Raw genomic sequence first — 16,582 nt, 5'->3', positions numbered from 1 at the left:
GGATCGCTTGGAGAACTGCTTTAGTAAGAACCAATCTACCAACTAAATTTAAAGATCTATTTGTCCATTTCCTGACTTTGTCTTGCATTTTAGTTACTAGAGGATCCCATATACTCTTTTGTCGGGGTTTAGCTGTAAGAGGAACTCCAAAATACTTAGAGGGAAGGGATTCTCTTTGAAAGCCTAAAATTCTGGAGACATTTCTCTGGATGGCAATATGAGTGTTAAAGAAAAAGACTTTTGATTTGGAAAGGTTTACTTCCATACCTGTAGCCTTCGCGAAGTCATTCAAAATTTGTTTGTAAGCAAGTGCTTCTTTAACTGTGGGAATTCCCTGTAACATGGTATCATCTACAAACTGTTGATGAGTCAGAACTTGCCCATTCTCCGAAAGTTGTAGTCCTTGAATTTTTCTGTTATGAAACCAGCTCAAGAAAAGATAGAAAAGATAGATCAACGCCTTAGAATTCAGCCTCTTCGAGGGGGAAACCTCCTTTACATTACATAAATGAACAATTCTTGGATGATACAAATGACAAAACCTCCTTTCTATATATAGGAGTCTAAGGAGTCACAATATAATCCAACCGACCTAACAATAATAATATAAAGCAACAAAAATAACAATAGAGGGATTCTATGGGGCACAGAAATAAAAATATGGGGGTAATAGGGGCACAACAATATAAATAAGGGGTATAACTACAACAGTAATGGGGTAATCACTAGTATTATAGGGACCCAACATGCCCCTCTCCTTCAAAAAAGTGTTGTCCTCAACGCTTGAGTAGTTCTGGATACTTCTGCATAAAATTCTCATCCTCCCATGTGGAATCTTCAGCGGATAAGTTCTTCCACTTGATAAGATACTCTGAAATTGATCGATTTCGTAGCTGTCGAGTTCTTGTTTCTGTGATTGCTTCCGGTTCCAATATAATTTTTCCTTCCTCGTCAAGTTCTGGCAATGTTGTTTGAATTGGGAGCTTGTCACCTATAACCTTCTTTAAACATGAAACATGGAAAACTGGGTGCAATCGAGAAGCTGCAGGAAGCTCCAATTTGTATGCCATAGTACCAATCTTTTGCAACACCTTGTACGGACCATAATACTTTGGTGATAATTTATTATCCTTCTTAGCTTGCTTTAGGGACATTTGCTTATATGGTTGTAGCCGTAGGAATACCCAATCACCTACATCAAAACTTCTTTCACTGCGATGTTGATCTGCCTGTTGTTTCATTCTATTTTGTGCCAACACGAGGTTATCCTTTAAGAGTTGGAGGACTTCTTGTTGATGTTCGATGTGATGTTCCACTGCCTGAACCTTAGAATTTTCTCTTAAATATGATGTGATGGATGGTGGTTGATACCCATAAAGTGTCATAAATGGGGTCATTTTTGTTGTTGTATGGAAGGAAGTGTTATACCACCATTCAGCCAGAGGCAACCATTTGACCCATTGTGTCTGTTTATCAGATACAAAGCAACGAAGATATCCTTCCAAACATTTGTTTACTATCTCAGTTTGCCCATCAGATTGAGGATGATAAGATGAGCTATGAGCTAACTGAGTACCAAAACAAGAAAATAATTCTGTCCAAAAATTTCCAGTGAAAATGGGATCTCTGTCGCTTACAATAATCTTTGGGTTTCCATGTAGCTTTTGAACTGTTTCCATAAATGCAGTAGAAACTGTACTGGCTTTAAATGGATGTGATAATGCACAAAAGTGTGCATACTTGGTAAGTCTGTCAACTACCACCATGATGACACTCTTTCCCTCAAACTTGGGTAAACCTGTGATAAAATCCATTGAGACCTCCTCCCAATGTTGGCTTGGAATGGATAAAGGTTGTAATAGACCCGGTGCCTTAATTGTTTCAACTTTATTTTGCTGGCAAACCAAACATTCCGCCACAAACTTTTGAATATCTGATTTAAGGCCATCCCAAAAAAATTCCTTCTTAACCCTGTGGTAAGTTTTTAAAAATCCTGAGTGCCCTCCTAAGGGAGAAGTGTGCAATTCCATAAGAATCTTTTGTTTTAGCTGGGAATTCTTACAGAGGTATAAGCGATCTTTGTACCATAACGAATCATTTTGCCAGCTAAATGTATCAGAAGTACTGGAATCTTGTTATAGCTTTCGAATAAGTTCCCACACTTCTTCGTCATTCTTCCATTCCTCCCTTGCTTCGTTTATCCAATCTGGTTGGATAATAGAAATGGCACACAACAATGCTTCCACATCCTCATCCTTTCTTAACAGTGCATCTGCCACCACATTTTGCTTCCCTTTTTTGTAGATGATTTCAAAGTCATAACCCAACATCTTTGTGACCCACTTTTGTTGCTCTTCAGAGGATAATCTTTGTTCTAAAAAGTATTTAAGGCTATCATGATCCGTTTTTACCTTGAAGTGTCTTCCCATTAGGTAGGGTCGCCATTTCTTAAGTGCATGGAGTATTGCCAACATTTCCTTCTCATAAATAGCTTTGCTTAAAAACTTTCCCCTGATTGGACGACTTTCAAAAGCAATGGGTCTTTCATCTTGCATTAGAACAGCACCAATTCCATTTCCTGAAGCATCACATTCCACAATAAAGGTTTTTGTGAAGTCCGGTGTAGCTAAGACCGGTGCTTGGCACATTGCCTCTTTAAGATGTTCAAAGCCTTTGTTGCTTCCGGAGTCCATGAAAATGAATCTTTCTTCAATAATGTTGTTAGAGGTGTTGTTATTCTCCCATAATTCTTAACAAACTTGCGATAATACCCTGTCAACCCAAGAAATCCTCACAGATGCTTTATGGATGTGGGAATTTTCCATTCCTTAATGGCTTTAATTTTGCTAGGGTCTACCTTAACTCCTTCATGAGATACAATATGACCCAAATATTCCACCTCCTGGACTCCAAAGAAACATTTGGATCTTTTTGCATATAATTGTTTCTCCTCCAATAGTTGTAGCACCCTGTCAACATGTTCAACATGATCCTTCCAAGACTTGCTGTAGATTAGTATATCATCAAAAAATACTAACACAAATTTTCTAAGGAATGGTTTGAAAATTGAATTCATCAAACCTTGAAATGTTGAAGGTGCATTGGTAAGGCCAAAGGCATGACCAAAAATTCATAATGACCCTCATGAGTTCTAAATGCCATTTTCGGAATGTCTTCAATCTTCATTCTGATTTGATGATATCCCGAACGAAGATCCAACTTGGTGAAGTAAATTGATCCATGCAATTCATCCAGTAATTCATCAATAACAGGAATGGGGAACTTATCTTTAATAGTGAGCTTGTTGAGCTCCCTATAATCCGGACACATGCGCCATGATCCATCCTTCTTGTGCACCAATACTACTAGAGCTGAGAAAGAACTTTGACTTGGTTGAATTATACCCGCCTCTAGCATTTCTGCAACCATACGTCAATTTCACTCTTTTGGGAATAGGGATATCTGTACGGCCTGATGTTTGGAGGAACACTTCCTAGAATCAGATGAATAGCATGATCATGATCACGCATAGGTGGGAGACCTTTTGGAGTCTCAAATACCTTGGAATGATTATCCAAGACTTTTTGGAGATCTGGAGAAATAGATGATTCCAATGTGGAAACATCTAGCGAACATAATTGTGCAATTACACCTCTTTGCTCCTTTTTTAGAAGCTTTGTCATGCCATTAGAGCTAATTATCTTTCCTAGTTTCCTTGCAATACCCCTTAATTCAACTTCCTTTCCTTCCGTAGAAAATTTGATGAAAAGTTCTTGAAAATTAAAAGCTATTGTACCCAAGGATTGTAGCCATTGGACTCCTAGTACAACATCAGCACCTCCCATTGGAATGGAAAGCATTGGGCTAGTCAATACATATTCTCCCATGGATAGCTTGATATTATGGCACTTTCCAGAGCAATTTATTGTTCCTCCATTTGCAATCATCACTTGACACTCTGGTGCTGGATATAGGAAGCAATTCAATTCTTTTGCTACCCTAAAATGAATAAAATTGTGGGTGCTTCCTGAATCAATCAACACTATTACCTTTTTCTTCTTGATTTGTCCTTCTATCTTGATGGTTTGAGGAGTGGTAATTCCCGCCAATGCATTACAAGATATGGTCGGATTTATTTGTTCTTCATCTAGGCTTTGTTCCTGGAGTATATCTTCTTCTTTTGACCTTTCTTGCTCCTTTTCTTCTTCCTCTTCACAATCTATGTAGAATAATTTCATCTCAGCACACTTATAACCTTTAGTGTATTTGCTATCACAACTGTAACAAAGCCCTTTTGCTCTTTTTTCTTCCAATTGTTGTGGTGTCAACCTTATAGGTTGTGGAAGACTAGGGGCAACAACACTTCCGTCTTTATAGTTGTGAGTGGTATGCTTCCTGGTTGCCATAATTTTGCTTTCCATTTTTCTTGCTAACCTGAATGCCTTCTCTAATGAATCAGATTCCCAAAGGCGAACGTCATGTTGGATATTATCCTTTAAAGACCCTATGAACACATCAATCCTATGCTCCTCTAGAATATCTTTTACCCTTATGTTCAATTTTTGGAACTCCTCAATGTGCTCCATTACTGAACCCTTTTGTTTGAGACTTATCATTTGGCTAAAAAAAGTGTTGCTTTTTGTATCTTCATAATGTGCTATCAATTCTTCCGTAAAAATTGCCCAAGTGATAAATTGTTTACGAGAACAAAGCCATTGATATCATACAAGTTGATTTGGTTCCAAATATACAGTTGCCATACGTACCTTTTGTGCGTTTTGCACATTATTGAGATCGAAGAATTGCTCCATCTGTAACATCCATGTGGCGGGATCCTTGCCATCAAACTTCCTCATATCGATTTTTGGAATATGGTGATTCTTCAATCCAACATTAGCGTCTATGGAATCATGATTAACATTTCTTTTGTTCTCATCATGAGTTTCCTTTACTACCTTTTCACCATTAGTGACCCTTTCTTGTAGCAACTTCTTCAATTCTTCCATGTCTGTCTTCAAATCTATCTTCAAATCTGCCATGTCTCTCTTCAAATCTGTCTTCGAATCATCCATCTTAGCTTCCATGCCCTTTATCTTAGATTCCACGCCATTTATCTTAGATTTCATGCCACTTATCTTAGCTTTTGTGAGTGTGACATTTGTTGCACTTGTTCTTGTAATTTTGATATATCATGTAGCATTTCTTCCTCTTCTTCATGAGTCATGCTAGAGCTTTCAGGTTCCTTACTAAGTGTTTGCATTTTCTTTCCTCGGGGCATCAGTTACCGATAATAATGCTTTACTATGCCCTTTGAATTCCGTTAAACCAAGCTTACACAAAAATTTAAAAAAAAACTACACACCTTTTTTCACTTTATAGAAGCCTAATATTGAATCTGATGTATCTCTGTAATTTCGGATCATCCAGTTCTAAAATTGCTACCTGTAGTACCCTTTTGCGTCCTCTTTCCAATGCCACAAGTCTGAGCCAAATTGGATTCTCCAAGGAAGAGTTATGTGAAATCTCCCACAGTGACTTGATTTTAGACTGGTTCAGTAGAGAGAACTTGTACGACGTACCACGCGTCACTATTTCAACCTTTGAATCTGAAACGCACACACAAGAAACTACAGTCCGTCCTCTTTTTGTACCTTCTTACGAAATTTCAATCCGATCCCCATAGAGAAAGTTATGACGATTTTCCCCAGGTCACCTGTTTTGAATGTAATTCAGGAGTCTGGCAAAAGACCAACTTCCTTAGATCATATCTCCGCAAATATCGCGCGAAAAGCTCTGAAATTTGAACCCAAGGTTCAGCGCAATTTCTTCTCAAATGGTTTTTTTTTGCGACTTCTGAAACGTCACAGAAAAAAAGTTATAGCGAAAATGCCACGATGACCTGTTTGGAGCAGCGAAACCCTAGAATCCAAAGCTCTGATACCAAATGCTATGAAACCAGCTCAAGAAAAGATAGAAAAGATAGATCAACGCCTTAGAATTCAGCCTCTTCGAGGGGGCAACCTCCTTTACATTACATAAATGAACAATTCTTGGATGATACAAATGACAGAACCTCCTTTCTATATATAGGAGTCTAAGGAGTCACAATATAATCCAGTCGACCTAACAATAATAATATAAAGCCACAAAAATAACAATAGAGGGATTATATGGGGCACAAAAATAACAATATGGGGGTAATAGGGGCACAACAATATAAATAAGGGGTATAACTACAATAGTAATGGGGTAACCACTAGTATTATAGGGACCCAACATTTCCCCATTACTCTTGCATGCTTGATGGACCGCCCCAGCCCTTCCATCATGAGGATGAAGAGAAAAGGAGAAAGTGGATCTCCCTGTCTAAGACCCCTGGAAGGGAGAAAAAATTCAGAAGGAGAGCCATTCACTAAAATTGAAAAGCTGGAAGAAGTCACAAGGGCCATGACCCATCTGACCCAATTATGTGTAGAAATTTTGAATAATTTAACACATATTCAATGGAGATTATCCTGATCATGTACTATTGCGGAAAACATACACAATACATAAGCTCCTCTACGTTGATCATCAGTATAGCAGCATCAATAACAATAAAACATCAAGAGCATTCACACATTAACACAGTATGTATCCCGGGGAAAGCATCTCGCTAAAAACCCCAACTATCTGTATATTAATGATTGAGTCATGTAAAATTACATAGCATAATACTTCTCACAAGTATCTCCACCTCTGTTACACACAATACAACTCAGATTTGATCTCCAAATCTCTTCCACTGCTTGCCTGCTTCCACTGCTCAAGAACTGATGAGAATGGCTCACCAAACTCGTTTTTCACCTGCAAAATAGTCACTCACACTTTGTTGGACGTGAGCACAAGCTATAATGTGGGAAAATACGTGAGCGAACTCATTGGCATACTCAATCCCTTGATTGTGCAAGATTTGGTGCACAACTATAGTCACAACTGATAGCAATCTGATTCTCTACCACCTGTCCCTATTGAACTGAACATGCACTGACATGCAACTGAGTTAACTGATGTATTCATTAGTTGTATTATGAGTTAATAACTTGTGAATTAATTAATAACTAATTCACCCAACTCATCTCTAGTCTATTTGCCGTTAGACTAAATACAACCAGTTTAACAAAGCTAAACTGAACACAACTCCATCAACTCCACAATCAACTCCACCAAACTCAACTGATTGAGTTCTAACTGAAGTCATGCATGCAACAACTCAACTGACTCATAAGAAAAGCGTATTTCCTTCTGATAGCTGCATGTGCCACCTCTGTAGCTCAAACTCAAGTGCTCCAAGAGAATAAGATTAAGTTTATAGTCCAAATATTATTGTGAGATAATAATATTTGACTTTTCTATTTTTGACAGCCAGTCTAAAAATAGACTTTGATCACTCACACTGTGATCACTCACACTTTCATCAAAAATAGAAGTCCATCTATTTTTTTCCCAACTTGATCAATCATCCATAAACAACAACCTGCAATCCATAGACATGATCCATATGTCTAAAAATAGACATAGTCTAAAAATAGACTTGCGCCAAAAATAGCCTGCGGGCCCACTTAGTGAAGGCGACTCTTTTCACTAAGCTCCATCATCTTGTTGCAATCTCAACACTCCCTCTCGACAAGATATGGATTATCAGCAACCCTTATCCTGCCTCGGTGGTACTCGAATTTGCTCCTGGTGAGAGCCTTCGTCAGAATATCAGCATCCTGATCCTCCGTTGGAATGTACGAAAGTAACATGATCCTCCGCTGCACACAATCTCTGATATGATGGTACCTAATGTGCTTGGACCTGAAAAACCCGACCAGGATTATCCTCATCCACACAGATCTCTGCTTCCTGCTGCACCAAGAAACTACTGTCGATCCAATACTGAAGACCCCTCCTGATGTGCTCTTTCTGTCCGTTGGGCTCCCTGCCCAATCTGCATCTGTGAAGCCACATAGCTTCACCTCATCCTCCTGTCTGTACCACAAACCATATCCTGATGTGCCTCTCAAGTAGCGCAATACATGCTTGCCCGCCTTCCAGAAGAGCTTGGTAGGCTTAACCATAGCTTGTGAAAGTTGGATAACTGCATAGCATATATCAGGTCGTGTATTGACCAAATACATCAGCGACCCCACCAACTGTCGATAAACAGTGGCATCCACTTCTTCTCCCGAAGTGGCATCCTCCTTCCTCCAACCTCCAGGAAGAGGAGTATCAACAGGCTTGCAGCCATGCATGTTGAACTTCTCCAGTATCTCCCGAGCATACTTGCCCTGAGAAACAAACAGTCCACCACTGCGCTGCCATATTTCCAATCCCAGGAAATAGTGAAGGAGGCCCAAATCCTTCATCACAAACTCTGTAGCAAGATCCTTCTTGCATGACAGTATCAACAGCTCATCACCCGTTAGAATCAAATCATCAACATACAGTATAATGATAAGCAACTTACCCTCCACCACAATCTGGTATAGGTTCGGATCCGCCTCGCTCTTGGAGAATCCAAGTCCTGTGAAATAGCTGTCTATCCGTGTGTACCAAGCACGTGGTGCTTGCTTCAACCCATACAACGCTCTCTTGAGCCTGCACACATGCGACTCACTCCTGAAGACTTCAAAGCCTTCGGGTTGCTCAATGTACACCTCCTCCCCAATGACTTCGTTGAGGAACGCAGTCTTCACATCCATCTGATGAATGTGCCATCCCATCTGCGCTGAGAGAGCAAGAATCATCCGTATGGAAGAATACCTTGCGACAGGTGCAAAGGTCTCCTCATAATCGATCCCCTCAATCTGTGAAAAGCCTCGGGCAACAAATCTTGCCTTGTACTTCTCCACACTCCCGTCAGCTGCCTGCTTAACTTTGTAGATCCATCTCGAACCCACCACTGATTTCCCTTCCGGTCTAGGAACAATCTCCCATGCACTGTTTCTGACAATAGAATCATACTCTTCCACCATGGCGTCTACCCATGCGGGATCCTCCACAGCTTCCTCGAAAGAGGATGGCTCAATCACAACACACTTGCTCATAAGAGCCATGTATCCAGTGTACCGATCAGGTGACTGTCTCTGTCTGCGTTGGGCTGTAGGTGGTCCTACAACTTTCTCTGCATCTTGAGCCAGTCGCTCAGCTTCTGTCAAGCGCTTTCGCCCTCTGATGGTTGGCGCTGCATGAGTGGTCTCTTCCACTCCATGAACCTCGTCCTGTGGCTGATCCACGTCCTGAAGCTCATCCTTAGGAACTAATAGCTCCTCATCTGCATGCAAGTGTAGCTCCCTCTCAAGCGAACACTTCATGGCTTTCTCCTCCTGAAATTTTATATCCCGTCGCACAACAGTTTTACCACTGTCTGGCAAATACACACGATAGTTGTGGGGCGTATCAGTGTACCCCACAAATATCCCAACCTCTGCGGTCGGCTCCAACTTTTTCCTGGCATCCTTCGTCACATGCATGTAAACATTAGCACCAAAAATCCTCAAATGAGAAATATCAAGCTTCTTACCAGAATAAGCCTCCTCGGGTGTACTCATGCCAAGTATCCTATGAGGACAACGGTTCTGCACATAAACTGTTGTATTGCATGCTTCCGCCCACAAGTGAAGGGGTAGGCCCTGATCATGCAACATTGCCCGTGCAGCACCCACAATCGTTCTGTTCTTCCACCCAGCTACCCCGTTCTGCTGTGGGTTATGGGGAGCTATGAGCTCTCTACAAATCCCTTCTGTCTTGCAGAAATCCTTGAACTCGTCCGAGATGTATTCACCACCATTATCGCTCCTAAGAGCCTTCACCTTCTTCCCCGACTCCTTCTCGACCAGTGCTTTGAATTCACAGAACTTTGAATATGTCTCGCTCTTCTTCTGCATGGAGAAGATCCAACACTTACGAGAGAAATCATCAACAAAAATCACATAATACCTGTGTTTTGCTGTCGAAGCAACAAAGAAAGGTCCACACACGTCTGTGTGAATTCTCTCAAGGATCGTCGTGGCGCGACTATCCTTCTCGTGAAAGGTGGCTTTCACAAACTTCCCCAAAGTACACCCCTTGCACTGATCTGACTGCGCAAGTGTGCCTTTAGGAAGCCCTGTAGTGATCTGCTGCAGTATCTTCAAGGCTCCATGGTGAAGGTGACCCAATCTCCTGTGCCACAACTCGCCATCATCCCGGCTCACCAATCCTTCTGCCTTGCCTGCCATTGTTGCGCATCCATCTACATGCAACTGATAAAGGTTCCTCACTCGAACCCCTATCTTCCGGGTCTCACCAGTTGTCTTGCTGTGCAGGAAGGCCTTTCCCTCACTGAAAACAACATCATACCCCTTGTCTTCTAACATCGCCACTGAGATGAGATTCTTCTTCAATCCTGGAACATGCATGACTTCCTTCAATACAAAGGGTTTACCAGACTCCCTCTCAAAGGAAATGGTACCGATACCGGTCGCACTGTATCTACCATCATCGCCCATCTCGATGTGCACTCCAAGATCTTTGTCCTCCAGATCAGAGAACAAATCTCTATCTCCCGTCATGTGAAAAGACGCACCACTGTCCAAGAACCACACTGATCCCATCACACTTGAAACCAAGCATGCGATCAATGAAAAATCAAGCTCAAACTGTGAGGCTAGAGCCTCTCCTGCTGAAGATCCAGCAGCCTGCTTGTTCTTCTTCTTCTGCGGACAATTAGTGGCATAGTGTCCGTGCTGGTGACAGTGAAAACACTTCACCTTGGACATATCCTGCTTCTTGCCTTTCGCACCAGACTGAGAAGCTTTCTTGCTCTTCTCTTTCTTTGCTTTGGCAGTCAAAGCACAATTCTCTTCATCAGATACCTTTGATGAAGATCTATTCTCACCTTTATTGTTTCTGAGTTTATCCTTGAGCGCCAGGTCGCTCTTGCTTTGGAATAACATTTGCAATCCGTTGAAAGACATTTCAACAACACTGCTGCAAATTCGATTTTCCACCAGCAACCAACTCAACTGCTTCCGATCTAGAATTCGTGAGAACAAAATATTTCTCGTACAGAGATTGACTGTATGGGCTTTTATCGGATATTTCACCTTCCAAAAGAAGGATGAATCCAGAGGCTACCTGGCCCGATTACAGACTTTGCCTGAAGAAATAGAATGTAAACACTTCCTGAATAGTAGATCTGATGATCAACAGCTCCGATACCATGTAGAAATTTTGAATAATTTAACACATATTCAATGGAGATTATCCTGATCATGTACTATTGCGGAAAACATACACAATACATAAGCTCCTCTACATTGATCATCAATATAGCAGCATCAATAACAATAAAACATCAAGAGCATTCACACATTAACACAGTATGTATCCCGGGGAAAGCATCTCGCTAAAAACCCAACTATCTGTATATTAATGATTGAGTCATGTAACATTACATAGCATAATACTTCTCACAAGTATCTCCACCTCTGTTACACACAATACAACTCATATCTGATCTCCAAATCTCTTCCACTGCTTGCTTGCCTCCACTGCTCAATACCTGCTCAAGAACTGATGAGAATGGCTCACCAAACTCGTTTTTCTCCTGCAAAATAGTCACTCACACTTTGTTGGACGTGAGCACAAGCTATAATGTGGGAAAATACGTGAGCAAACTCATTGGCATACTCAATCCCTTGATTGTGCAAGATCTGGTGCACAACTATAGTCACAACTGATAGCAATCTGATTCTCTACCACCTGTCCTTGTTGAACTGAACATGCACTGACATGCAACTGAGTTAACTGATGTATTCATTAGTTGTATTATGAGTTAATAACTTGTGAATTAATTAATAACTAATTCACCCAACTCATCTCTAGTCTATTTTCCAGTTAGACTAAATACAACCAGTTTAACAAAGCTAAACTGAACACAACTCCATCAACTCCACAATCAACTCCACCAAACTCAACTGATTGAGTTCTAACTGAAGTCATGCATGCAACAACTCAACTGACTCATAAGAAAAGCGTATTTCCTTCTGACAGCTGCATGTGCCACCTCTGTAGCTCAAACTGAAGTGCTCCAAGAGAATAAGATTAAGTTTATAGTCCAAATATTATTGTGAGATAATAATATTTGAATTTTCTATTTTTAACAGCCAGTCTAAAAATAGACTTTGATCACTCACACTGTGATCACTCACACTGTCATCAAAAATAGAAGTCCATCTATTTTTTTCCCAACTTGATCAATCATCCATAAACAGCAACCTGCAATCCATAGACATGATCCATATGTCTAAAAATAGACATAGTCTAAAAATAGACTTGCGCCAAAAATAGCCTGCGGGCCCACTTAGTGAAGGTGACTCTTTTCACTAAGCTCCATCATCTTGTTGCAATCTCAACATTATGATCGAAACCAAACGCTGTGAGCACTTTTTTGATGTACATCCAATTTACTTTGTCATATGCTTTGGCTATGTCCAGTTGCATGATCATGCTCGCTCTCTTGTTGCAAGTTAACGAGTGAACCACCTCGTGAGCTTGAATTATGTTGTCCAGAATTTGTCTTCCTTCTACGTACCCTGTTTGTTCCCCGGAGATGAGCGTGGGCAGCAGGGGTTTGAGTCTGTTAGCCACAACCTTGGAAATTATCTTGTAGAAAACATTACATAAGGCGATGGGTCTGTATCTCTCTGGTGTTTGAGCATTATCTTGTTTTGGAATAAGAGCAATAAAGGAAGTATTGAGAGCTTTCAAAATGGTTTTGTTCTACCTGGAGTCTTCGACAATATCCCTTTTAACTGTATTCTAACATGCTTTGAAGAAATCCACATTAAATCCATCTGGACCTGGTGCCTTGCCATTTTACATTTCCTTGAGGACCTCACTCATCTCCTATTCAGTCACAGGTCTATTGAGATTACAATTATCCTCTCTGGATACCAGTTTAGGTATGTGTTTAATTAAGTTCTTAATGAAAGGTTCTCTTCCTAAAAAGTTTTTCTTGGCAGTGTCCCGAAAATGCTTTACTAACGTTGCATCTATCTCCTCATGGGATTGAAGAATTTGGCCATTCTCGTTCTTGATCGAAGAGATTTTGTTGTGAGTTCTGTTCGCAATGGTAGATCTGTGGAAAAATTTAGTATTTCGTTCTCCTTCTTTTAGCCATAGAACCCTGGATTTTTGTTTCCAAAAAATTTCTTCTTGTTTACACAGCATTTCCCATTCTTGGTGATATTTCTTTGCTTGATCATTTCTGTCTTTATCAAAGCCAATATTGATCAGAGCTTGGTTGAGCTCTAGGATTTTGTTTTCCACAATTTTTTTACTTGTGAAAATATTGCCAAATTCCTTCTGTTTCCATTCCTTCAGCTTCTGCTTGATGTGTTTTAATCTCTTATGTAGTAGGAACATGGATGATCCTTGTATAGAAGCATGAGCTCTTCAGAGATCATGAATATGTCTAGCTTGGAAGCTACCTGGGAATCCCCTCCTCTTTTATTGTTCCAAGTGCAAAGACCATTATTTGTCTCAATGTCTACCAACTTCATGTTTTCTAAAAAACATTGGAAAGCTGAGGAATCTTTGTTTAGTGCTCTTGTGCCCCCTTTTTCTCCAAGAGAGATCTAATCATGTTGAAATCTCCTCCTATAACCCATGGTAGCCCTGCAAATCTGTTTCGAAGGTCCACTAAGGACTCAATAAACTTGATTTTGTCATCTAACCTTTGAGGGCCATAAACATTTGTTACAAGATAAGTGTCCCTGTCTCCTACTGGTTGTATAACAACTGATAAATAATTCCTTGATGCCTCCGCATCAATAATACCTATTTTTTGGGGATTCCAAAGGATGAGGATACCCCCTGCTGTATTTTCTGCTTTGACTTCTATAAACTCATATCTGCTGAGCCACTTACTATGGATTTGTCTTATCTTTTGAACAGAGCATTTCGTTTCTTGGACAAAAATTATATCCGGAGCTACCTGTTTCATTCTATTATTCAGCATTCTCTGTTTTCTTTTGCTTCCTAGACCTCTGATGTTCCAAGTTGTAAACTTCATAATTACTGATTGGTAAAGGAGTAACTGGTTAGGTCTTTCATCTTACCTGAGTCTATCATGAGCTTTCCACATTCCATTAATAGCTCGTTCTGCTTTTTTCTGCCCCTTTTTTTCCCTGGGTTTCTTGGAGCCAATCCTAGAGTTGATTTTACCGCTTTCATTCCCTGCTTGCCCTGTCTTTCAATGTTGTTATCTTCTCCCAAGCCCTTTGTCTGAGTTTTCCATAAGAATAACTGCTTTATTCGATTGCATTCCTCTTGTGGTAGAGATTCTACTCCACCTGTTGTTCCCTTACTCAAGAACCCTTCTAGATCTAGGTTTTCTCTGTCGAGAATCTCTTGTAACTCATTGTCTTCCATTTCCATCTCACTCTGGGTCATTTCCTGATCCATATCCATCTCTGATTCACTCATCATGATCCCTTTCTGTTTTTCCTTTACCTGTTCCTGATCTTGTTCTTCTTCCTTTTCCTGCTTATCATCTCCATCCTTCATAACTTGATTTTCAACTGTTGCATCTTCCTCCTCTTCAAGAACATGGAACTGATTTGGCCTCAATTTTTGGTCTTCACTTTGGTGATGTTTTGGCCCTTTTTTGCCATTTTTACCTTTGTGAGCTACTTTGTGAAAGCCATCTGTTTCTTTCATTATGTTAGGTTTGCTTTTGTTCTCTGCCTTACTGAGAGGACAGTCTCTAAGAAGGTGCCCGTGTTCATGACATTTTCAACATCTAAATGGAATATGCTCGTAGTCAACCGTCTGTACCCATTCCTCATCATAAACCTCCAATATGACCTCGTCCGGAAGTGCTCCAGATAGGTCCATCTCTACACAAATCCTGGCAAAGGAGGTATATTTTCCCCTTCTTGTGGCTTCAGAAGTTTTGACATACCTCCCTAATTTATTTCCTATGGCTGTTAGTGATTCTATTTGCCAATAATCCAGAGGTAGCGAATAGAGTCTTACCCAAACCGGGACTGAGGTAAAGGTTTCCCGCTCCAGCACGAAGTTCATCATCCACGGCCGCATGTAGAGCCCTGCTGCTGCATAGAAGTAGGGCCCACCTTCAAACACTCTGTCTTTGTCCTCAATGTTCGCAAACACCATAGTGAAAAAACCCTTGGATCCTAGATGAAGATCAATGCTTCCTTTAGGCTTCCAGTGGTATCTGATCCATGTTTGTAAAGCCTTTTCAGTGGGCCATAGTCCCATGAATTTGCATATGATTGCATAAGTCTGCATGTGCTCCCTATGGGCCTGCAGCTTAGGGTTATTTAAGATTACTCTGGGAGTGACTTCAGCTTTGGGCTTACACGGTCCTTGTTGTTTCCTGTCTTTTGTTCCCTGTTTTTTGTCATCTTCCTGTTTGTCCTTTCTGCCATCCTTCTCCTTCTCCTTGTTACTTTCTGTTTCCTCTTCCCAATTTTTTCATCCTTCCATTGTGTTACCTCTGCCTGAATCTGGAGGTGTCTTGCTCTTGTTAACCACTACCTCGCTATAAGAGGGAGTGGAGCTCCCTCCTCTGCACCCGTCCATGGAGAAAATCCCACGCAGAAACCCTCAACCCTGGTTTTCCATTCTTCCGCTCTCTTACCGCTCTCTTCAAGTTCGTCGAAGCCCACTCAGGTATGTTTCATCTTCAAAAATTATTAAACTATTTAATATGTCACCTATAGTAATGAAATGAGTTTATTTGTCTCTAAAATATTTCGAGTTGTCTTTAGTGTGACTTGACAACTCCAAAATATTTTGTCTTATTTCACATTGAGACAAACTCAATAGACTGTAAATCTTACCAAAACCCCATTTATCACTCCAATTAAATTAGGTTTTGTGTGTAATGTAAAAATTCAATAAGATTATTTGCCAAAACGTGAAACTAATAAATCACAAGTCAACTATTATTACACATGAAATTGGAATACTTAGAAAACTAAATAGTTGGGTGAAAAACTAATTAGTGTGAGGTAAATTTTATTATAGTAAAAAATAAGTAGTATTTCAAATATATAAATTAAGTAAATTGATATAGTAGTTAAAAATGTTTTGTGTGAGTCAAATTTCTCAAAATAAAATACAATAAGTATTTCTAATATATAAACCAGCATAGATCCATCTTAACTTAGGATCTACCAAGCCCCTGGAGGGATCAGATGCTTTGAGGTGCAAACCTCTTTTTGAGTGCAAAACTTGAGGAATCTTTTAATGTGTAAATCTTTGTTTAAGTGCAAAACTTGAGGAATTGGTTGCACCTAAAAGGGATTTGATCCCTCTCCCTCTCAACATTGGTAGATCTGGAAGTTAAGATGGATCTGGAATTTGAGGGAGATATTGTCATGTAATGTTATATATTATGTTTAAAAAAAACAAAAATATTATGTCGAGAGGTGTTGTATAGCCCATTATGTGAGGATTATGTGAGGGAGATGTTGTCACATAATGTTACATTAATATTTTTTAAATATATATGTTAATTCCACTAAAAGGTGCTCTACAACCC

This window comes from Pinus tabuliformis, chromosome 8 (genome assembly GCF_031772625.1).
Source record: "Pinus tabuliformis cultivar Carrire ecotype Pingquan chromosome 8, CPIR1, whole genome shotgun sequence".
Classification (NCBI taxonomy): domain Eukaryota; kingdom Viridiplantae; phylum Streptophyta; class Pinopsida; order Pinales; family Pinaceae; genus Pinus; species Pinus tabuliformis.
This window is presented reverse-complemented; position numbering follows the sequence as displayed.